General features: G+C 28.8%; 1 protein-coding gene across 4 annotated transcripts in view; it reads right to left on the bottom strand.

Annotated features, from left to right (window-relative positions):
- Positions 1–24,754, bottom strand: part of LOC100213564 (uncharacterized) — an 82,480-nt gene that overhangs the window by 39,245 nt on the left and 18,481 nt on the right. The window contains exons 3-4 of one of the 4 annotated variants that reach the window (XM_065814709.1): positions 9,065–9,148; positions 8,801–8,898 (exon numbers count right to left, since the gene is read on the bottom strand). The gene's annotated coding sequence lies outside the window, so the exon portion shown is untranslated. Of the gene's footprint in view, positions 1–2,402; positions 3,125–3,166; positions 3,509–8,800; positions 8,899–9,064; positions 9,149–24,754 lie in introns of those variants that run through there. The other 3 variants (XM_065814707.1, XM_065814708.1, XM_065814706.1) reach the window with 3 other exon arrangements.

Here is a 24,754-nt window from a genome sequence, read left to right as displayed (position 1 = left end):
AGCCGATCTTTAATCTGTTCTCTATTCTATAACAGCTTGGGGCTTGAAGTGGCTTGTGGATTTTAACTCCAACAAAACTTAGTTACTAAAGCAAACAACTATTGCAATATTGTTGATATTTTTATAGTGATAAATAACAACCCTCTCATGCTTAGATAAAAAGTCCAAAAGCAGATTGCAAATGTAGTTAGACCTGTTCCATTTGCCAAGCTTGAACTATATTCCCATCACTGTAAGGTTGCATCTCTTTTTTTTTTTTTTAAATATTATCATGGTTGCTGCTTAAATGAGCCATTATCTCTATTTCGATCAGCAAAACTTATTCTCGATTGACTTCACTAAAGTCACATCTTTTTACTGTATTTGTCCTTTCATGCTGTAAAAATTTTTATTCTTTTCCTTGCATATCAATTAAACCTCAAAATTCTCACCCATCTTCATGTTTTCCTGACTCATACAACCTAAAACTTTTTAAATCTTCAGTAAACCATTTCCTTATTCTTTAACCCTATCCTTTGTTTTCTAGTTGCCCATAACTTAATAGTGGTTGCTTTCAACCTTTTTGGAAATGAATTGGTTTATATATATATATATATATATATATATATATATATATATATCAATATTTGATAAATAGTAAATGTATGCATAAATTTATAATATTTTAAGTATTATAAATTTTTTTTAGCCTAGGCTCTCCTTTCTAAAACTTATAATTTAGATGGTATTAAGGCTGGGTTTGTCAAAAAATGCTATTTTTAGCTGGGGCCAAGGCTCCAGTAACTTTCTAGTGTAGTGTATGTGTGTGTGGTGTGTGTGTCTTTTAAATCCAAATTAAATTTGTAAAGCCATAAATGACTCACAAAAGAAACCTTTAAAGCAAAAAATATAAATTACAATTGCAAATATACAAATAAAATTTTTTAAACGAACAGAAGTTTATAATGCTTTTAATAAGTGTAACTAATAAATTTAATAAAATTTTGTGCTTAAACTGTTGCTGCAACCACAAAACCTTTCACTATTGATGCAAATATAGTAATATATACAGTTATCAGCATGATATAACCATTGCATGTTATATACAGTTATATACAGTTATCAGCATGATATAACCCTAACCCTAAGTGTGTGTGTGTGTGTGTGTGTGTGTGTGTGTGTGTGTGTGTGTGTGTGTGTGTGTGTGTGTGTGTGTGTGTGATGCAAATATAGTAATATATACAGTTATCAGCATGATATAACGATTGGTATATTTAACTTGTTTTTATTAAACAGTTGTGTTATAGTATTTTTATTTTTACAATTTTCTTATAACATTGGGTTGCGCACTCCTACTTATAATTTTTTACAAAGAGTTGCCAATGTTCTGTGACTAATAAAAAAGCAATTTATTAGGTGGTGGTAGCTAAACTGTATATTTCATAAAATATAGATAACAGGGTGTCTTCCAATATTTTAAGGTGGATTTCCCTGAATTTTCTCTGATATTTCCCTGATCTTCTACCTGTTTTCCCTGATTTCTCTGATTTAATTTAAAGTTACCCAAACTTAACTTCACAAAAGTTGACCTAGATTCGTTTAGAAAAATGCTCTTTAACTTCAAAAATATAAACAATAATACAACTCACATTTAATGTATCAAGAGAAGTTCATAAAACTATCTGCCAAATAAACTTTTACGTGTACCATATACAGCTTATTTAAGTTATGTAAGTTTGATGAAGAGCTATTTTCCCTGATTTCTCCCTGATTTTTTTAAAATTTAACCTAATTTCCCTGATACTCCCCTAATTTTTTTGAAGATATCTAAATTCCTTGACTTTTCCCTGTTTTCCCTGATTTCCCTGATCTGGCAGACATCCTGGATAAATATTTCCATTATCCTATAAAAATTATTTAATTTTGGTGAAATTGCACATTTTTTAACATTTACATAATAGGTAACAATATCTTTATTGTATATTCTTGATGCCAAATGTTGACGTTGTTAAATGACTGAAAAAAGGTAATTAAATAGACAATCATATTGACTTTTATCAGTTATTGAACATTTATGTTGTTATTATAATTTCATTACTTAATCTCTTAATCTTAAACAGTAATTTCATTACTTAATCTCTTAATCTTAAACAGTAATTTCATTACTTAATCTCTTAATCTTAAACAGTAATTTCATTACTTAACATTTGGCAGAAATATAAAAAATGTGACCAAACATTATGAAAAAATATTGTTTAATTCTAGCACAACAATATGTAACAAAAAAAAAACAAGTTTAGTATACCAACAACTAATCTGTGTAATAACTAAAGATTTTACAGCCTTTATAAGGCTGTAAAAACCTTTAGTTATTACATGAAAAACTTTTAGTTATAAACATGAATACAAAAATATAATTATACCAATTTTTTTTTCTGCAAATACATAAAATCTGATCAATTTCTACACGCGCCTCCACTTTTTTTATTTGTTGCTTCACAAAAACTCTTTGAGTTGTAGCTTGAACAAGAATGTGAAATCGTACTCTCTATATTTTGCAAAAAATGTTTTTTACAGTCATCAAATATATTTTTGTGTCTGCAATGACAGTTTGGAAATACAAAGGAAAACTGGCTTAATGGGTTCATTTATGCCATTCATTTATTGTATGTGAAAATCGAGTAAACAATATTAACAAACATTAGCAACTTAGGAACAGCACAGCACTACGGCAGCACATCAGACAGGAAAATATACAGCAATCTTGTTTCTAAGCTAAATTTTAAAGTTCATTTTGCAGAATATATTGTTTGGAGTTTTATATCAAAAATTAAAGCACGGTTTACAATCCTTATAATATACATTTTATGCATTGTGCTTATGCGTGTACGCACATTGCAAACATAAGTATGTAAACTGAAACGCAAACTAAAACAATCAAGTCGAACATAACAGCAAATAAATAAATTAAAGGATTGCTATAAATTTACCTCCAGCAATAAATCTAGTCACTAAACACTGATTTTCACGCCGAAATAGTCTCAGTAAAAAGTTTCAGGACTTATTATTTCATCCAGAAAATTCATTACATGGATGTAATGAATTTTCAGGATGTATAATTTTCAGGATGAAATAATAGTAAGACTAATACATAAAGATGCTTATTATTATAAATAACTATGCTTACATTTTCCCGTGAGTCATAGTTGGTTCAAATTAACAATGTTATCAATACCAGCTGGGGGATCAGTAAAGTTGATAACAATATAGATTTCAGTATCCTGTGCGTGCGTTTTGCAAATGTTTTTGGAGCTAACAACTAGTTAGTGGTTTTGTTGTTAGTGATTTTACTATCTCTGATAAGTTGTTAGTGATTTTACTATCTCTGATAAATTGTAAGTGATTTTACTATCTCTGATAAATTGTTAGTAATTTTATTGGTTTCTCTGTGGAGAAACATTTGAGTAACAGTCTACATTCCTTCTTATAGAAATTGGCTTTGTAATTATCATAGTGTTTAGATTAACTCAAAATTTCTTTCCAATTTTGCGGTAATTATATTAACATTTTTTAAATTAGCGTCGTTTGGTTTATTTTTATTATTTTATCAGGCGACAACTTGTGTTTGTTTATAAACGCGCTATATTTTTCATTGTTATCGCTTTTATTGTTTGGCATATCGCTTTCCCGATTTCAATTTTCTTTTTTTTTTTCTTAGTAAATGACTTCTGTTTCTTTTAATGATGTTTACATTAAAGGGTTGACTTTGAACTTTTGTAGTTGTTTGCAGTTTCCATGGTGTATTTAAACACTGTCTATATAACGAAAGCTTTCTAAAACTTTTGCGTTTTTAATATAACATTAGTTTTCTAAATTTTAAATTGCTCTTCAGTTTTTCTTAAATTCTTTTGTGTCAATAGAGTTTGGAAGTAGCGATGTGGTATACGGTACTACTTTCAAATCCATTTTAAGCACAAGACTTGTTTTAGATGTCTAAATAACACATAAATACGTTTAGTTTATTTTAGACTTATTAAACACGTCAAGTGTTTACAGAGAAATGTTAAATAATCTTTCAATTTCACAATATAAAATTTAGTAATTGAACACTGTTACAAAATTACTCTTGTGAAATAATTCAGTTTCAACATCTTTTTTTTTTTCAAACTACCGCGCCACGGCTTCTTGATTTTTTTTTTTATGACGCGTTTATATATATTTTTTTTATATTTTATTTAACGTGTTTATTTATTTATTTTTATTACGTATTTAAGTTTAAAAAGATTTTAGATATATATGAAAACATATCAATGAAACATTTTAGCGATAAAACTGATAAACTTGAAGCTGAAATATCAATTACGCAGAAATAATATAAAAATTTGAAAATAAAGTAAATGACTGAATGAAAAAATCTGCCAAGATTGTAATCATAAACATAAAAATTTTTCTATTGGATATGCTCCTTTTTAAAAGATAGCAAAAGCATCAATAAATCATCAACTCAACGAAAATAGAATAAAAGTAGAAAATAAAAAAGTTATTAAAAGTAAAAAGTAAAAAGTTAAAGATAAATTTACAGAACTCGAAATACTCGAGATACTCGATATAGAAGTCGCCAAAATAACTTATGGATTTGAAGAAAAGAAAATTCAAACTTAGAAAGGCGCAGAAAATAAAATAAAAATACTTATTAAATATAAACTGGAAGTAAGTGGTAATATTAAAATTGAAAAAATAATATACATAATAAACGAGGAATATACATAAAATCTCTTGTTTTTCCAAATTTTTTGTTACCTACTAATAGAGTAGGTAACTAAAAATTAGAAAAACAAAAACAAAAAACAAAACTTGTAAAATATTGAAACTATAAAGACAAGAATTTTATTTAAACCAGTAATTTTTATTTGATGAAAAATACTATCTTAAGTTATTTTAGCAAAGCAGATGCTCCACAGTTTTAGCTAACAAAGCAGGTGCTCCACAAAAAATGCTCTTTTATTACAATAAAACTCCACTTACAAGATTTTAATTTAATTCCATCATTGTGACTGTAAAAGTTATAAACAAAAATACAGTTTACATAAAGTTATAAACGAAAATACTAAAAAATAGGTTTAAGTAGTTTTTATTCACCAAATGACGTAATTGAAAATTTTAATGCATTTTTACAGAATAAAATTAATAAAAATTAACCTACGTAATTGATGATTTAAATTTAAACTATTTTGAGTGTTACGCAAATAATATATCAATTTTAAAATTTACAATAATACTTTCAAACCGAGATTGACCGTTAATAATCAAGCCAAACAGAATAACATCAACATCAGCTTCTTTATTAAACGCTATAAAAAATACTGATAATTTTAAGTTATTTTCAAAATAAGATATTAAAAATCATTTATTTTTATGGTATCGCACCATTTTCTTTTCTTTTTCTTTTATTTTTATAAATATAGATATCAAAAAAAGACCAGTTTTCAATTTTTTTTTGGAAACTGGCCAAATAATAATATGAGAACGCGTAGCATAAGTTTTAATTTTTCCGAAGCAAAACTACGCATCATCACGTGAATATTTTTCCCTTCCCTTTCCCGTTTCCATAAAAAAAGGAAGCATTTTATCAAATAGTTTGTTTTACAGAAGAGGATTGAATAGCATTCAATTATCATCGCCTCATCGGAAATATATAAACGCTTCGTACGACGCTTATTTTCTCTATATTACGTTTTTAAAAACATTTAAAAATAATAAGCATATCAACAGTAACACTTTGGTTTGTTAATTATTTTTATTATTATTAAGATAAAAAATAAGCTAAAAACGCTGAAAACGAGAAACTCTTTAACTGAAACGCATTTCTTAGCTACAAGAAATAATCTGAAAATTTCATATTATTTTTTTAGTTATAAACTTGACTAATACTTTAAAGTAAACAAATTTTTATTTATTTAAGTTTAAAAAATTATAATAAACTACATTTATTCATAAGTGATAAAATAATATACAATTTTATAAGGTTTTTAACTTTTTTAGTTTTTTGTTAAGCGAATTTCGGGCAGCATTGAATTTCGTGCAAACAGCCTTTGGCGTCAAAAAAACCACACTGCCTTTAACTTTATAACAGTGATGTTTTACGTTTCATTTAATAAAATCTTTTTCCATTTTTCATTTTTGTTAATATCACGTCGGTAATTTAAATATTTATAATAAAAAAGATGTTTTAAGCCAAAAAATGACGGTTTAAAAAAATTCTGATCTATTAAAGGCATCATGTTTTGTGGTATTGTGGTTTATCCTCCTCCAGCTCATTGCCATATAGAGGCCACATACCAAGGCCCCCCAAGACAAGTTCAGTTTACAAAAGAGCTTCATAACCCGCTTCGACAGATCAAGTGATTACGTTGTTGTGTACAACAAGAAAGCTCGCTTTTGCTTTAATAATCGCTCCAATAAATAGCATGTTTAATTCCAACGTGTGCTTGCGTCTTGTATTAACTGGTGGTTTGGCAGTTTAAATTCTTGACGAATGCATTTTAGTTTTTCTTGCTCTATACTAGAATGGTTCAAATTCACCTTGCAGCAGCTACCATCTGTGTTATTTTTATTTGAGAATTTAGCAATACATTGACAGCCAGTTGTAATAAATGAATAAAACACTTGGCAGAATCATAACCTGCATCTCGTACACCTTTTATCATACTAGCTCCACTATCATGGACAAGAAAATGGATCATGCTATGTGAAATGCTCCATCTTTCTGCAATAGTATTGAGTTCTTTAGCAATATTGGTACCAGTATGTGAACCAGAAAACAGCTTTATCGCCAAAATAGCATGTTCAAGAATAAAATCTGGAGATATCTAATGTGCTGTAAAACTTAAGAAACTTTGGTTGTTGTGCTGACACGTCCACATGTCATATGTCACAGATACTGCTGTTGCTTGTGAAATACTTCAAAGTTTCAATTTTAGTGCAAATTCTATTAAAATACCGGGGATAATTTTCCCATTCATGTAGGTGCAACAAGGTATTTTGTATGGCGGTACTGCCTATTTCATAAGCTTGTTGAAACCAACTTGTTCAACAAGTAAAAATCGTTGTCTAAGGCAATCATTTCTCCAATTAAGTAATGATATTTTATTGACTTTGGATCATTAAAAACCAAACACTTTTTTCTTCTTTTCAGCTGTCTCTTTCAGAGTTAACTGTTTTTTTTTAACATACCTGTTACTGCAGGCAGAGGTGATTCTACAAATAAAATAAAGGGGGTGAATCCTTAAAAAGTATGAAATGGTCCCCCCCCCCCCCCACACACACACACACACACTCTAAAATTGCCTTTGAATGCTGGTACCTTAGAGTCGGTATAAGTGAGAGAAACCGCCAATGCCTAAGAGAAAACTCTGAGTTTGAGAGAGCTCAGAAATCTCTCAAAAGAAATAAAGCTACGAGTGCGGGTGAAATAAATGGCAACATCGTCATAGATTGCTATGAAAATTTAAAATGTATTCTTTATAAAGTCTCCAGGGCATCCTGAAGGGCATACAGCAAGGTGTGTTCCCCGACCAATTAAAAATAGCTAAAGTTACTCCAATTTACTAAGTCGGAAAAAAATCAAATATTAGTAATTATTGCCTCTCTTATCTGAGTTCTTTCAACCTTCTCGAAAATTTTAGAAAGAATTATATACAATAGAACATACAATTACCTTAATCTGAATAAATTTCTAAATAAAAATCAACTCGATTTTATAAAAATTGTTCAATTGAACAACCCATTACACAGTTCATTCGTGAAATCTCAAATTTATTTGGTAGATCACAATATACATTAGGTATTTTCATTGACCTATCAAAAGCATTCGACACGGTTGATCACAAAGTTCTACTTAAAAAACAAATTTTACGGAATTAATGGCAAATTAATAAAATGGTATAAAAGTTACTTGACAAATAAAAAATAATTTGTTTTCTATGGAGATTATTTTCAAAATGAAAAATTAGTTGACATAAAATGTGGTGTTCCACAGGGTTCTATTCTAGGCCCACTTTTGTTTTTAGTCTATATAAATGATTTAAATAAAGCTTCTAACCTTATGAGTTTCTAACCTTATCATGTTTGCAGACGATTTTATTTCTCCAAACAATGACACTTATGAGCTTTTTTCAAATATGAACAAAGAGCTCAATCACATCTCCAACTGGTTTAAGTGCAACAAGTTAACTTTAAACATTGATAAAACAAAATGGATCCTTTTCCACACTCTCGCAACAAAGCGTTTTTTACCAAACTATTTATCTAAACTTTTTATTGATAAAATTGAAATAAAAAAGGAGGCGGTCATAAGATTTTTAGGTATTTACAATGATGAAAATATTACATATTACATTTTCGAAATGATAATTTATTAATTGAACCCTTTTGTCAAACAAAGTTTAATCAATCTTGCATAAACTATCGAGCACCGTATTTATGGAACGGAATTTTTTTTCCTAATTTTGATTTGTCAATTTCGTTTTCCGTTTTTAAAACTAAATTAAAAAACTATGTTTTTTCTACTGGCAATAAATATAATTATTTTTGAAATGTAAAATTATTTTCACTCTGGATAATTAGTAAAATTATTTTCAATCTTTGTTTATTCTACATTGTTAATAGTTATTAAACCAATTGTATTTTTATTTTATTAAATACACTTTAGATATATTTTATATGGTTCTGGCGGCAAGATCTTTTAGATCTTCTTCCAGATACCAAATTTATATTGTTATATTACGATTAATAATTGTAAACTAAAGAAAAAAAAAACAACCTTTTTTTTTGCTCCCTCTTGCCGGTTTCTGCTGACAGTTATCATAGCGTACTGCTCAGAATGCTTGTTTTGAAGGTGGTTTTTCAGAGAAGTTGTAGCTGGAAACAAAAAAGAGTACTTAAACTTAGAGTAATTAAAGATCCTACTATGCAAAAGAACTAGGTATTAAAAAATTACCAAAAAAAATTACCAAAAAAACGTAAATAATTTGTTTTATTAAAACATATATTAGTTAGTATTAATATACGTAATAGTTTCACTTACTTGCTTTCCTTCCTTCTTCGCCACTCGAGATCTTGCTTACATACAGCAAACAAACTGCTAGTTTATTGTCTTCTATACATATCTCTATATATTAATATTATTATTTATTTTTTTATTTTTTTTTTATTTTTTTTACATTTCTTCAATATTTATAAAATTACAAGTTAAGATATAATAGTATAAACAATTACAAGTGAGGATTTTTACTATAAATAATAAAAAAAAAAGAATGCGGAGACTCGTAGAAGACCTTAAGGTCTTGTCGTCGAGAACCGCTGCAAATTCGTTACAAATTTACGTGTTACATATTTTAAAAAAAACTAAAAAAAAACTGTGTTTAACAACATTAGAAGAAAAACATAATTTAAATAAAAAATAGAAATTTTCAAATAAATTTCCTATTAAAAGTATAAAAGTATATTATCAATAGACAAAATGATTTTCTTAAGTTTCCTTTTATAAGAGGTATAAGTCCATTCATGAGAAAAGTCAAAATATTTCAAAACTATTTTATTCCAAAGAAAGGCTCCTCGGAAAGAAAGACAAGATTTACCAAAATTTGTATGCGAAAATTGTAGTCGAATAGAATTATCATTTCGTAGATTGTACTTGTTTTTTTCTTTTATTGAGTATAGGTTATGAAAGGAAGAAGGGGAATCGTTGGTTTTACATTTATACATAAAACATAAAATATTATAAACGTTTAGCTGATATATATTTAAAATATTCATTTCAAGTAAGAGAGGCCTGGCATGAGTAAAACGGTCTTTAAAGTTTATAAGACGTGCAATGTGTTTCTGGTGACGATGAAGAGGTTCTAGTATACTTTTGTTCACACTACCCCAAACAATGTTAGCGTAGTTAATATGGCAGTGTATAAAGGAATAATATAATTGAGTTTAAGTATGTTTATTTAAGAAACTTCTCGATTATATACAATATTCCTATAGTTCTAGCAATTTTGTTATTTAGGTTGTTAACGTGGTGTTTCCATTTAAGATTTTCATCAATATAAATGCCTAAAAATTTTGTAATTTTTGTTCGCTTTATTTCAATATTGTCAACAAAAATAAGTGGCGTAATACTTGGAATTAATTTTTTTTTGAACTTGGGTAAAAAAGCATCCATTTAGTTTTTTCTATATTAATTGATAGTTTGTTTGATTTGAACCAGTCAGAGATTTTAATAAGCTCAGTGTTCATATTTCTAAATAATGTTGTTAGATCATTGCTGGTTAAAAAAAGATTAGTGTCATCCGCAAACATAATTGTCATTAAGTTTGAGGCTTTGTAGAGATCATTGATATATATCAGGAACAGCAATGGGCCTAGTATTGAGCCTTGTGGCACTCCACAAGTTATATTTAATAAATTTGATGATAATGATGAGTCTATTTGAATAAACTGTTTACGATTAGTTAAATAGTTCTTTAGTAATAATAAAGTATTTCCAGTGATTCTATAATGTTCTAGTTTGTTATAAAGAATTTAATGATCTATAGTATCGAAAGCTTTCGATAGATCTATGAAAATACCTAATGTGTATTGCGATGTTTCAAATGAATCACCAATATTTCTTGTTAGTTGAAGTATTGCATGTTCTGCAGAATTGTTTTTTTTAAATCCGTATTGGTTATTATATAATATTTTGTTTTCTGATAAGTGGTTAAAAATTTTATTATATAATATTTTTTCTAGAATTTTTGAAAAAACTAGGAGAACTGAAATTGGGCGATAATGACTGAGGTTTGTAAGTTCTCCTCCTTTGAAAATTGGGGTTACTCTAGCTATTTTGAGTTTGTCGGAAAATACTGCTTGGTTTATTGAGCACGTAAAGACCCTAAAGAGAATATTTTTAATTATGTCATATGAACCAATAACAATATTCCCGTTTACATTGTCTGGACCAATTGCTTTATTAGTCTTAAGACTTTTGAAAGCAATCTCAAATTCATCAAAAGATACTTTAAATTTATTTAGAGAAGATATTTCAGGGGAAGTCAAATCTTTTTTTGAATTAATTGAATTATTAATTATGGGGATGTTTTGGCTAAGTTTGGTCCAACTGGTACAAAGAACTTGTTTATTTCGTTTGCTATTATGGTAGGGTTATAAAAAATGTCAGTATTCATTTTAATTGCCTTTGGCAAAGAACATATTTTCATTTTATTGTTACAAGTGATTTCATTAACAAGTTGTCATTTTCGCTTATAGTCGTTTTTATATTTATCAAATAAGTCGCTGTAATAATTTCTTTTAAGGTTTTTTTTTTATTTTCAAATAGTTTGGTAAAGGTTTTATAGAGTGTTTTGCTTTCAATTGTTTTTGCTTTAAGGTATTTAATATATAGTTTTTGTTTTATTTTTGAGGATTTTCTAAGGTCTTTTGTTACCCATGGTGATTTTAAACTTTTTTTTGTTTTATTAATTTTACATTTTGGGAAGTTTACATCATGAACTTCATAAAAAACTTTAAAAAATGCATTATACATATTATTTGCCTCTGACAAATTGCTTATTGAATTCCAGTTAATTAAGGATAATTGTTCCTTAAATGATAAAATATTTTTATCATTAATACAGCGTTTGATAATGACCTGTTTTTCATGTAATATCGAATCTGTATTAATATCTATAGATAAAAAAATAGGAAAATGATCCGAGGTATCACTTTTAATTATTCCTGTTTTTAGTAAATTATAAGATGTGTCAGTTGTTATGATATTGTCTATTAACGAGGCAGATGTTGCAGTTAACCTTGTTGGTCTATTTATTAAAGGAATTACCGAACTTATTACCGAATTATTACCGAACTTAATAGTGTTTATGGTAGTAGTGCCCCTTCGAGCGTGTTTGACACAATACCCTGACGACCATTGCAACCGAGGTAGTGGCGATAATGAGTTGCAGTATTTTTATTAAAAGAAAATGTTAACGAAAGTGTATGCAAATTTATAACGTACGTAAACTTTAAATTATGCAATATTAAAACATACTTAAACATGATAGTTTAATTTTCACGTGAAAATTGCATAGTGTCATGCTCACCTTAATTTTGATCAAATCCCCTAAACTTAGCAATATTTTGTTGTTCTAATCCAAGATCAGAGAAAGCCACAAAAAATTTTTTTTTCTTTAGATAGTAAATGGCGCTAGCAAAACGAAAAAAGTTTTTATCCTTTTCCCTTGAATAACTTTTTTTGCAGATGTGGATTCGGTGGGGATTTTTTATATTTTATTTTTAATAATGTCCCTAACTTATGTACCGATTTTCAGCTCTATGCGAATTATTGCAAACATACCACTATTTTTTCGACTATTTTGACCGGACTATAATAGCTGAGACTATTATTCTTTAGTTTTTAGTTATAATCATAAGAATGAACTTTTTTTTATGACTATGATTTAGTGGTCTAAGATCTTCTTAGTTCCATTTGTATAGCGTTACGTACAAACGTCTGTAAGTGTAAACGTCTTTTGCATAAGTTGAGTTTGCAGGCATTATATGGAATAATCGCGTATAATATATCTATAAAATAAGAAAATTTTGAAATTCTATTTTAAATTTTAGAAATCTTTTTTGCTATATTATTTTTTTTCTGCTATAAATATATAAACAAGATAGAAAAAAAAAAAGGAGGTCAAAAACCCCCCAAAAGCAACACTTATAACAGGTCACTTAACTTCTGAGCAAATGAAATGCATTTAGCAGAAAAACAAATCTAATTATAAGACTCTCATAAGCTCTACGTAGGCGGAAAAGGTGCGCATGTTAAGCTTTTTGCTCTTACAGTATTTTTTCAGAATAAATTATTTTACTAAAAAATATTGAAGTAAATAAGGAGTAGGTATAGAAATAATCGGCGTGGATAGATATGTATAGAAATGGTAGGTTTGGTAAAGACCCGTATTTTACGGATCCGGAAAGCTTTGATATATAAGGAAAAAGTATAGAAAATTTTGGTTTTGAATAGACTTACAAAGACCCGTATTTTTACAGGTTCGATCTCGGCTAGTTTCATAATAGACGGGTTGGAATTGTTTTGAGTTTGACCGTTGATGTACGCATGCGCAAGTACTTGGCAGTCAAAACAAGTCGTTGTTGGTTAATTTTTTGCTGGACTTCGTATGAAACTTCTGAAGATGTGGTCAAAATCTTTGTATTTTAGCATGTTAAACGGTAGTGATCAATTAGATTACAATAATAAATTAACATTAGCAAACAAGGAAACGTTACCGTACCAGTATCCAATCGATAAACGTTCGAACTGAAGCCAATAAGACTGCTGTTACTAGTAAACTGTGTCAATGGAACCAAGTAAAGAGAATGGCTGAAGCATCATCATTGCAAAATATATCATTTAATAGACCAAAACGTAATGATTTACCATGTGAAATAAGATCAGCTAAAAGTGCTGTAAAAAATTATTCCATCAATGCAGAAGAATCCATAAAAAATTTGGGTCTAGATAAAATTCGAGAACTACAAAAGGTTATGCCTAAAGCAGCATATTTTAATTACGTAAATGTCTTAGAAAAATACTGACGGTACATTGACATCTGATGAGACAGAAGAAAATGTCCAGAACCTTTCACAAGTCTGTTTGATTATGAAGCCATTAATTTAGATGATTCTGCTTTAATAGAGAGATGTTTTTTAAAATTCAAAAAATGCAAATCAACTTACACCTCAAGTTCATTTGATTTTTTGTCTGAAATTACTAAACTGCAGAGTTTATCCAGTACATGGAAAATTCACAGAGCAGGGAGAATTACAGCCTCTAATTTTTATGAAGTTATGCATTTCAAATATAACAACTCAATTAAGTCATTGCTTAATAAGCTAATGTGTTATACGAAAGCACATAACACACCTTCCTTAACTTATGGCAAAGAAATGAAATGTAACACTATGAAACCATTATGAAAGAAAAACACAAAAACTTCCAATTGACAACTTCAGACCTTCACATTTTATACAATAAACCATACTTAGGAGCTTCACATGACTCTATAGTAAGCTGTTCTTGCCATACTGTCGGTTTGCTAGAAATAAAATGTCCATTCAATTATCGAAAAAGTTTAGTGAACTGGGAAACAGATAAAAATTTCTCTATTGATTCATTTGAAAACATGAAGAAAAATCATGAATATTATGCACAAGTGCAAGGTTAACTATATGTTCTAAGTAAAGAATATTGTGATTTTTTTGTTTGGGTTTCAAATCATTATTTATTAGTTTGAGTTACAAGAGACTTAAAATTTATTGATGAAATGATGCCTTTACTCTGGAAATTATTCATTGAGTGTTTACCTCCTGAATTTGTTACATGCAAAAATGATGTATGTTTAGACAATAAACAAAAGTATTACTGTATTTGTAAAAGATCCTGTTTTGAACCAATGATAGCATGTGATAAACCAGGTTGTAAAGTTAGGTGGTTTCATTATTCTTGTGTGAAAATTACACAAGCTCCAGTTGGTTCCTGGATATGCAACAGTTGCTTGAAATAAAATTATGTTTAATAGGGTTCTTCTGTCTACACTATTATTTTGCAATGTATTTCGGCTTATAAAAAACGTTTATTTTTATAGCCACATATTGTTAAAAACATGATTTGGTATTTGATTTTGCCTTTGAAATGATATTTTTAAAGATTTAGACATTCATTTATCAATTCTTTTATAAAGCTTCAAATATTTTCCTTTTTTTCCATTAAACTTTGTTTTTTTATTTTAAAACTTTTTTTTTGAAAGACCTTAAAGGCTTGTTTAAGGATATTTTGGTATATGAGTTAAAGTTACTTATAGTATTTTATGTTAGTTCTCATAAAAAAGTTTTGTAAAATATTTCCTTGTCAAAATAATGTAAACAAAATCATAGTATTTTTTTTATATTGATTGTGTCTACAATTAGAGATAATGTGTTTTTTTGTGCTAATCTTGATTTTTTTTTTTAATATTTTTGAAGATTTCTTTTTTATTTTTTTTGTGGCTCTATATCAGATTTTGAGTAGTTGGAATTCTTTATTTGACCAGTAAAAGTGTACTAAAGATAGCAAAATACACAAAGCTCTGTTGTTAACAAATAATTATTGACTTTGTTTTATCAAAATCTTACTTAATTGCCTTCCTTTATTTTTTATTTTAAGTTGCTCGGACTAAAATACAATTTGTCTTTATGCGGCAATAACATTAATTTCTTCAAGTTCTGATATACTCTTGTCTTATAATTAGATGTTGTAATTATATAACAAGGTTTGAAAACTACCCTTTTATTCCTGATAGATTTATGCTTACACCAAATACATTCAATAGCCTTTGTTTAAATTTGTTTAATTTCTTATTGATTATGTTTTGCTGGGGAAAAAATAACTACTGTTTAACATGGTAAAATACAAAGATTTTGACCACATCTTTAGAAGTTTTATACGAAGTCCAGCAAAAAATTAACCCACGGACGATTTGTTTTGACTGCCAAGAATTTGCGCATGCGTACATCAACGGACAAACTCAAAACAATTCCAACCCGTCTATATTTCTAAATAGGTGGTTTTTTGCCAACAAAAATTTGAAATAACACAAATTTTGTTGCTTATCGCAGTTTTTCGCAAGCAAAACAACAATCAAATATGAAGTCTTTTATGTTCACTAAATTGACTTTTCAATTTAAATAGTTTTTAAAGGATAATTCATTGTTTATGTATTTATACGGTTTATATTAACAATATTTGAGGTCCGTAATTTAAAATAATTTATCGATTTTGTAAATAAATGAATTGCATTTATCAAATTCAATTCATTTATTTACAAACTCTAGTGACAATTTATGTTATAAATATGTTATAAACTAATAAAAATCGCAAACAACCCAATTCCATTAAATGATCTAAAGCTTTCACTATAGAATAACACTTATGGTATTGTATATTTATATATATATATATATATATATATATATATATATATATATATATATATATATATATATATATATATATATATATATATATATACATAGGCGAAGAAAGAATTTTTTGGTGTTCGAGATAGGTAACTTCTAGACATGGAGCAAACTCCAAACATTTATATGCTTATACTTATGTCAAATAATGACGGTTTGCAAAAAATTGCGATGATTGGAGGCTGGGTACAAAAAAGCCCCAAAATTTTTGCCCCCCCTCCTGCCCCAAACGTGAGAGCATCAAGTTGATGAAGTATTTTTTGTACTATTCTTAACTAGACTTATATTCATCGATAAATTTTAGATTTCATTTTAAAATATTTTAGCGTTCAAAAATTATGACCATATAAAGTTTAAACCCCCCTCAACTTGAGGGGGCTGCAAATTTTATATGGTAATAATTTCTAAACGCTAATAGATAATACTATGAAACTTGAAATTTATCGATGAATATAAGTCTAGTACGAATATAAGAATAGTACAAAAAATACTTCATCAACTTGTTGCTCTCACGGTTGGGGCAGGGGGGGCGAAAATTTTGGGGCTTTTTTGTTCCCAGCTTCCAATCATCGCAATTTTTTGCAAACCGTCATTATTTGACATAAGTATAAACATATAAATGTTTGGAGTTTGCTCCATGTCTCGAACACCAAAAAATTCTTTCTACGCCTCTGTATATATATATATATATATATATATATATATATATATATATATATATATATATATATATATATATATATATATATATATATATATATATATATATATATATATATATATATATATATATTATTATGTATATCTTACGTAACAGATTGTAAGAAATACAACCAATAAGGAACCTTTGTTCCTTATTGGTTGTATTTCTTTGTTCCTTATTGGTTGTATTTTGGTGTAACAAATAGTCAACAAATAACATACCTAAACAAATAAAATAAATACCCGTTATTACCCGTAGCGTGACTACAGTATTCAGTTTACTAATGCAGGTTCAAAACTGTCAACTTGAAACTTTGCAACTGTTTAAGTGTTACCGAATATTCGGCTATTCGGCAAAGAATCAAGCCGAATATTGGGTATTCAAATTCGGCAAAATCACAATTTGTGGCATCTCTAATGTAAATAAATATTTTTTTATTTAATAATATTTGTTGTTAATAAGAAAAATTCAAAAAACTATTACAAATATCTAACATGTTTGATGATAACGTATGTTACAATTCTTGTAAGAGTCAGTTTTCAGTGTCACCGACCGTGTAAAAAAACGTTGAAACCGAGGTCCGTGTAAAAAAAAACGTGAAAACCGACGTCCGTGTAAAAAAAGTTGAAATAAAACGTTAAAACCGAGTGTCGAATAAAAGTGATGAAAATTTCCCGGTCTCAAAAAAGGTGGCGCATACGCATGCGCATGCGCGCAAAAAAAGATCAGGTGACAAAAAAATTTTAATGAAGCGTGACCAAATGTATATAAAGAGTGAAAAAAAAATGAAATGGGTTCATAACGAATGGAATCAAAAAACAAACCGTTACAACAATTTCAAACTCCAACGACCGTAGCAGTAGTTCGACCTTATAAACAAGATCCTCCGATAGATAATGGTGGTACACACGACTCGCATGGGAATCATATTCGAAATTTTGAAGTGTATTAATGGATGGAAAGTAGCGTCGATAATAACACTTTCGAGCTTATTTATTGTTATTGTAGCAGGAGGATATTTATTTGGTGCGTTACTAGGAGTTTTTATATTACTTGGAACATTGTTGGGATTTTATATTTGTACTAAAATAATAAAAAACAAAGTGTAAAAATTTTTTTTAATGATATATATTATAATAAAATTAAGGTTTAATATTTCTAATTCCGTAAGAAATTCCTCCAGAAATAGCGCCACCCAGAACAGCTTTTCCAATTGTAGGTAAAAGAGGTATAAGACGAGTTCCTGTTTTTTTATTACATTTTTTTATTCAACTTTTTTTTTGTTTTTACAGCCATGTATGCCTACTACTTAAAACAACAAAAGCATTCATTAGCTCACTCGCTGGCGATAAACCAACGATACTTTTGCACCAAGCAATGTGGCGTATGCCAAGCATGTGAATTAAAAAAAAATAATTAACTTTTTTTATACAGAAATATATATTTTATTATATTTTTTGTGTTTTTTTTATTACATTTTTTTGTGTTTTTTTATTGCTTATTTTTTTATATTACTTTATACTAACATTTTTTTTTTTTTTAGATATAAATAAAAAATGATTAATAATAATGAAAACTGGGATGAAGAACTCTCCGCTCCACCGTTTGAATTACCACCAGCTAATTTAAAACTCAAAAAATTGAATTCAAAATTAAAAGGACTGGATTATGAAAATTGTGAAAAATTAGAACTAAAAAACAAAAAACAAATAGAAGAAACACCTCAATATCGAGAGCAATGGATTTGCGATGCACCCCCATTTGAACTCAATAAAAATTTTTATAATGATTCATTTTTGTAAATATTTATCACGGTTATTTTTTTATTGTAAAACTATTTTCTATAAATATAAAAATTTTTTTTTAGCTAACTAATACAATGTGTGGAAATTGCAATTGTACTGTCAAAAACACAATCCAATTAACTGGTGAAGAACTGGTATTTGTCTTTATGTCAGCAGAAAAATATCAAAAAACATTTTTTGAAGAACTCGACATTTATAATCATTATATCACCATTGGAAAACGATTTCATCCAGACATGACATTTGAAAACTTTGTCAAAGAAAAATATCCTATTTTCAGAGAAGAAAAAAAATCGTTATTGTAACATTTTTTAACTGTAACAGTTTTTTTTAAATAAAAAATTTTTTTGTCACCTGATCTTTTTTTTTTGCGCATGCGCCACTTTTTTTGAGACCGGGAAATTTTCATCACTTTCATTTCTTTTTACCTCGGTTTTAACGTTTTATTTCAATTTTTTTTACACGGACGGCGGTTTTCACGTTTTTTTTACACGGACCACGGTTTTCACGTTTTTTTTACACGGACGGTGACACTGAAAACTGACTCTTACAAGAATTGTAACATACGTTATCATCACATGTTAAAATAACCCTGGAATATTAAAAATGACTGAACTTAAAATAATAAGCAATTATAAAACAGTAAACCGCTAATCGCTCCTTGAAATGTCAATAAAATAAATACTTTATTGACTCGTCTAACAGGCTTAATTTACGGTTTGTGTATAATATTATAACTATTATTGTTGCTGTTGTTCTTTTGATGTTCTTATTGGTTTTGTTCTTATACCAATATTTTTATTGTTATTAGAGTTGCTATTGTTGTTATTGTTGTTGTTGTTGTTGTTGTTGTTGTTGTTGTTGTTGTTGTTGTTGTTGTTGTTGTTGTTGTTGTTGTTGTTGTTGTTGCAATTGTTGTTGTTTTTCATTATATTACTCTTAGTGTTACCATTATTACTTTTGTTATGCAATTGTTTTTATTTTTTTGTTATATTAATGTTATTACTAATGTTACTAATATTATTATTTTTATGATTTTTATTGTAAACATTCCTATTATTTTTATTAATAATATCATTGCTACTACTGTACTGCTACTACTGTAATATTTTTATAATAATATAATTTAATCTCTCTTATTGGAATCTCTTTAATTCGAAAACCAATTAAATGCTAAACCATTCTGAAATACGACCATAAAAAGTCATAATCTTCATTATATCTTAGCGAATTCGGTTGGAGAGTTTGACTTACTTGAAAGTAAAATATGTAACTCAAATGATAAAAATCTTATTTTAACAAACATGTTGTGTTGCTGTATTAATCGAACTGGGGCAGATAAGTCTAGCGTTTATAGAGCCTTGTAGAAGTTTATTTTATTATCGATGCAGTTTTTTCTTAATTTCCAACGAATTGCAGTTTTTTCTTAATTTTCACTGAATCGTGAACGACTGTAATAATTGCTAAACTTTTGAAAATATTAATTTAATGTAATAATTGCTAAATATTTTGAAGAAAGAGAAATTCTTTTTTAATTAGCTAATGCTTTTTGTTTACAGTTTTTTATTTGTTTTAACTTTTTTGACATTGATTTTTAAAAGTTAGAAAGTAGTAAAAAAGCTGAAATTCCACAAAATGTATTTTGTTATCTTTTTAAAAGTGTTTACAAATTTAATCGAAGCAAAATTATTTAGCTTTAATTTTAAAAAATAATCCATTTTATAATTTATTAAAATTAGGCAGAAATTTCAATTTTTTTATTAAAACAGTTTTTACATTTTATATTTCATTTTATGCAATCTCAGGGATATCTGGCCCAATCGCTGTCTTTACTGTTACGAATTATTGCTAGCTTATATAGCTAGCTAGTCGCTAGCTTATCTGGCTAGCAATCCTCGTGGCCAAATCGCTATCTTTATTGTTACGAGTTGTCGTTAGCTAGTCGTTAGCTTATATAGCCAGCTAGTTTCTAACTAATATAGCTAGCTAGTCACTAGCTTATATAGCTAACTGGCCGCTGGCTTATCTGAAAAGCGATCCGAGTGGCTAGATCGCTGTCTTTATTGTTATGAGTTGTCGTTAGCAAGTCGCTAACTCACATAGCTAGCTACTCGCTAGCTTTAATAGCCAGCTAGTTACTGGCTTATATAGCTAGCTAGTCCCTAGCTTATCTGAAAAGCTATCCTCGTGGCTAGATCACTGACTTTACCGTTACGAGTTGCCGTTAGCTAGTCGCTAGCTTATATATCTAACTACTCGTTAGATTATTTGGCTAGCGACCCTCGTGGTCTTTATTGTTACGAATGTAACAATAAAGACCATGAGTCGCTAGCTGTCGTTAGGCGATTTCCCACTGGGATGCACGTAGTTCATGTTCAGACTCAGTTCTATTATAACATTCGTTCATTCTTTTATTGGTTCATCATGTGGTCTTAATTCTTTATTTATACTCTATACCATTTTGTTACAACTACTGCATAAAGACAGCAACTTGGCCACGAAGATCGCTAGCCAAATAAGCTAGCCACAAGCTAGTTATATAAGGTAGCTAATTTTGTTGTTATTAATGTCGACACAAACGTCAATCTCAATACACGGTTTTTCACATAAAAAGTAAACTTTTGTTATGCAAAATATATACACAGAATATACAGAGCAAAATATTTCGAGTAAACAAACCGATTATCGTTTTATAACACATGCAAAACATCTAACTAAAATGAGCAATAATAACGATTTTAGTTCTCCAAACACAATCTATTAATGACATCAAACTATTTAGTGTAATAGCATTAAAGTCTTTTCTATCAGTACGTTTAAAAATCTACATTTGGATCGAATTTAAGACAATTTGGATAAAATTTAACAATGAAGGTCACGCCTCATTACCAAACAATCCATTGGTAAGAAATGAGGTTTGAACTACCTGGCTAAGTGTTGTTCCTCAGTGCTGTGTGATAAGACTTTTAGAACTTCTGGAAGGACCTAAACTAAAAATAAAACATTTTATTTCTGGATATAGAATATCCTGAGTGGGAAATGGGAGATATGTAATCAGCAAGAAGAAGACAGCTACTCAAGACATGAATATATACATAAGTATACAACTTTGCTTTCAGGCCTTCAATAGCCTTCCCAGCCTGCTAATTAGACCCAGGATATTATTGTTCCACCCCTCAGTCTATTAGAGGTTTATGAGTTGATCAAAAAATCTTTTCCATTTTATAAAGTAAACCATTTGGTGATTTGGTGATATATAACTTATTATAAAGAATATTCTAGATTCTATTAAATTAATCGTGAACCAAAACTGTAACAAAAATAATGACAGTGTGATTATTTTATTGTAATATATAAAACAAAAAATATAACTACAAATATGCTTGAATAATACTTTCAAACTTTCCAAAATATCACTAACTATATATAATTATTATTACTGGAAAACAAAACTATAAGTACAACTTTTGTAAAAAAAAAAATCATAAGTACAAGTTTTGAGGTGAGCTTTTATACTGCACAAATCATGATGATGTCATGTGAATTATCTGTTTAATGAAAATTCTAAGTTTAGTAATATTATTTGTTTCTACTACTTCTTTAGGTATTCCTTGTTTGTCAGATGAAATGAAGGTAACCCTATAAGCAGCACACTCACTAGCAATATTAAAACCTTTATCAGACATAATTGATGAATAAGAAGAGAATTTAGTAAGGTAGCCACAATCCAATGTTATTGCCCAATCTGGCATTCTTCCAGTATATGCTTCTGAAACAAAATTTATGAAAGTACTAAAGATAACTGATACAAGCAAGTTCATTGAATTGTGATGCTTGTACTCAGACCATGTTGTTCTAAGCAGTTCTAAATCTATGGTGTTTCTATAAAAATTTTAGAGCAGTTAAATATTCCTAACAGACTTGGGTTATTTTTAAAACAATCAGGGTGATTTAAACAAACCTTTTCTGGAAAGTAAACAAATGATTTATAATATTGTGACATACCAATTATCCACAATTTAAATATTTTTGAATCATTACCAGGAGAAACATTAAATCTACCAAATAGGTCATTGCTAAACAATCCAAGGCATAATTTCAACAGAACAAGTAAAAACTCATCCTTTGAACATACTTTTCTGTATCTACCATGTTTTTTTGGTGTCTTTTTGTTTGGGTTTTTTAAGGAAACCATCTTATTTCAGTTTTGAAATTAAATCAACGATGTACAATTGGTTTTATAAGGTCATGGAAAATTTCAAAAACTTTCACGGAAGGAATGTTTGTGTTAAAGTTGCACTTCTTGTCAGTTGTTAATAACTGTTTGTAGACTTTGTTTTGAAGATTTTTTTGACTTTATTTTTAATTATATTTACCTGAATTTGTAATTTTCTGTTTTAAAAAAGAAGATAAGTCTTCTTTTTGATTTTGATCAACTATGGTATTACAGCATGTAGTAGAGTTTACGTTTGGTTTACATTTATAAGTAAAGGCTGTGTGGAGTATTTATTGTACTATTTTTATATAGAGGTCAAGAGCTAGTGAACAAAAGAGCAATTTTATGTTTAGAATTGTATAGACAAATTTTAGTGGGATAAAGATTATGAAATGTAAGCCAGAGGTGTAGCAAGGAGATGGGGGGTGGAGTTCGTCCCATCGCTACTCTGGGGAGGGGGAAGCCGAAAAAGGGGAAAAAATAATAAAAAATAAATGAATTCACAATTCAGATCCAGAGCCAACAACTGCTCAGTGACTAACAGTAACTTAGCTGAGTTAAAGCGTAAGTTCAAGAACAAGAGCCAGTCAGCTAAAATCCGAACCACCAGTAACAAGCAACCCCAAGAAAATTTAAAATAATCCCAAACCTCAATCTTTTAAATGTACCAACGTCTTTAAAAGTAGCCATGTTTTTTTTTTACTTTTTATTTAATTTTTATTTTTTCAAAACGTAAATAAACAGTGGTCAAACGGTTACTGTTCATTTAATTTTTAACGGGAAAAAAACTGACATTCTGAATTGCAATGGTTTCACACGTGACCTTATTCTTTTTGTATTTTTAGATTGGTCAGACAAACACTGTTTTTCTAAAATTTAAATTGCTACAAATAAATCTAAAAGGAAATAACATTGTTTTCAAAAAATGTAACAAGTTTTAAAACACTAATTTTATTTATATTTCAGCTGTATTTATCGAAATGACCGTAAAGGCATTTTTTCTAAAAGTTCGAACTTTTAAGAGAAAAAAACTCGAAACTGAACGTTGAAATTTTGGCTTAAAGATCGAACGTTCGAACTCAAACTTGTTCGAGCTATCCAAAGTAATAAGATTTGTTGACATTGATTTTGTTACCAAGAATGTTGTAATCAGAGAGTCATTTCTTGGATACATTGAAATCCATGCCAAAGATGCAGCAACTCTTAAAACTGCCATTACTGAGAAACTTGAATCGGACAACCTACCACTGGCAGATTGTAGATCCCAATGTTACAATAACGCTGATGTGATGACAGGACATATCTCTGGACTTCAACAACGAATATGTGACCGAAGTCCTCGAGCATTATTTGTGAATTGTGATAACCATAGTATGAACTTGGTTGAAGTTCATGCTGCTAAAGTAGATCCTATAGTCATAACATTTTTTGGAACCGTTGAAAGCATTTATCTGTTTTTTTTCTCGTTTTACTCTGCGATGGGAGCAATTGAAAAATGCTGTTTAAATCACTATTAAACGGGAAGCAGAAACCAGATGGAGTGCAAAAGCAGAAGCTGTTAAAACAATTTCTGGAGGAGTCACTGAATTGGTTGAACTTCTTGAAAGTCTTTGAGATGACATAAGCCAGACAATGAATACAAGAAATGAAGCTGGAACTTTACTTCAAAATATTCTGAAATTTAATTTCATTGTTTTACTTCATTTCTAGAACAACATTCTTGGAAAAGTAGACGGCGTTCAAAAACAACTACAAAACCCCACAATGAACTTTAAAGATGCAGCATCTGATATGGAAATGTTGAAAAATTATCTCAAAGAATTTTGTGATTATTTGTGCCAAAATGCAATTGAGTATAGCAAGGGCAGATGTATGGAACAGGGAATTGAAGTTGAGAGGTGAGTCAGGCGACGGCGAATAATGCCAGGTGAAAGGGCTGTAGATAGTGGCCTCTCTGCTGAAGATGAAATTAACAGAGTTTTGAAAATGATATTGGATTGTTTC

Source organism: Hydra vulgaris, chromosome 12 (assembly GCF_038396675.1).
Source record: "Hydra vulgaris chromosome 12, alternate assembly HydraT2T_AEP".
Taxonomy (NCBI): Eukaryota; Metazoa; Cnidaria; class Hydrozoa; order Anthoathecata; family Hydridae; genus Hydra; species Hydra vulgaris.
Note: the sequence above shows the minus strand (reverse complement) of the source record. Positions and strands in the feature narration are given on the sequence as shown.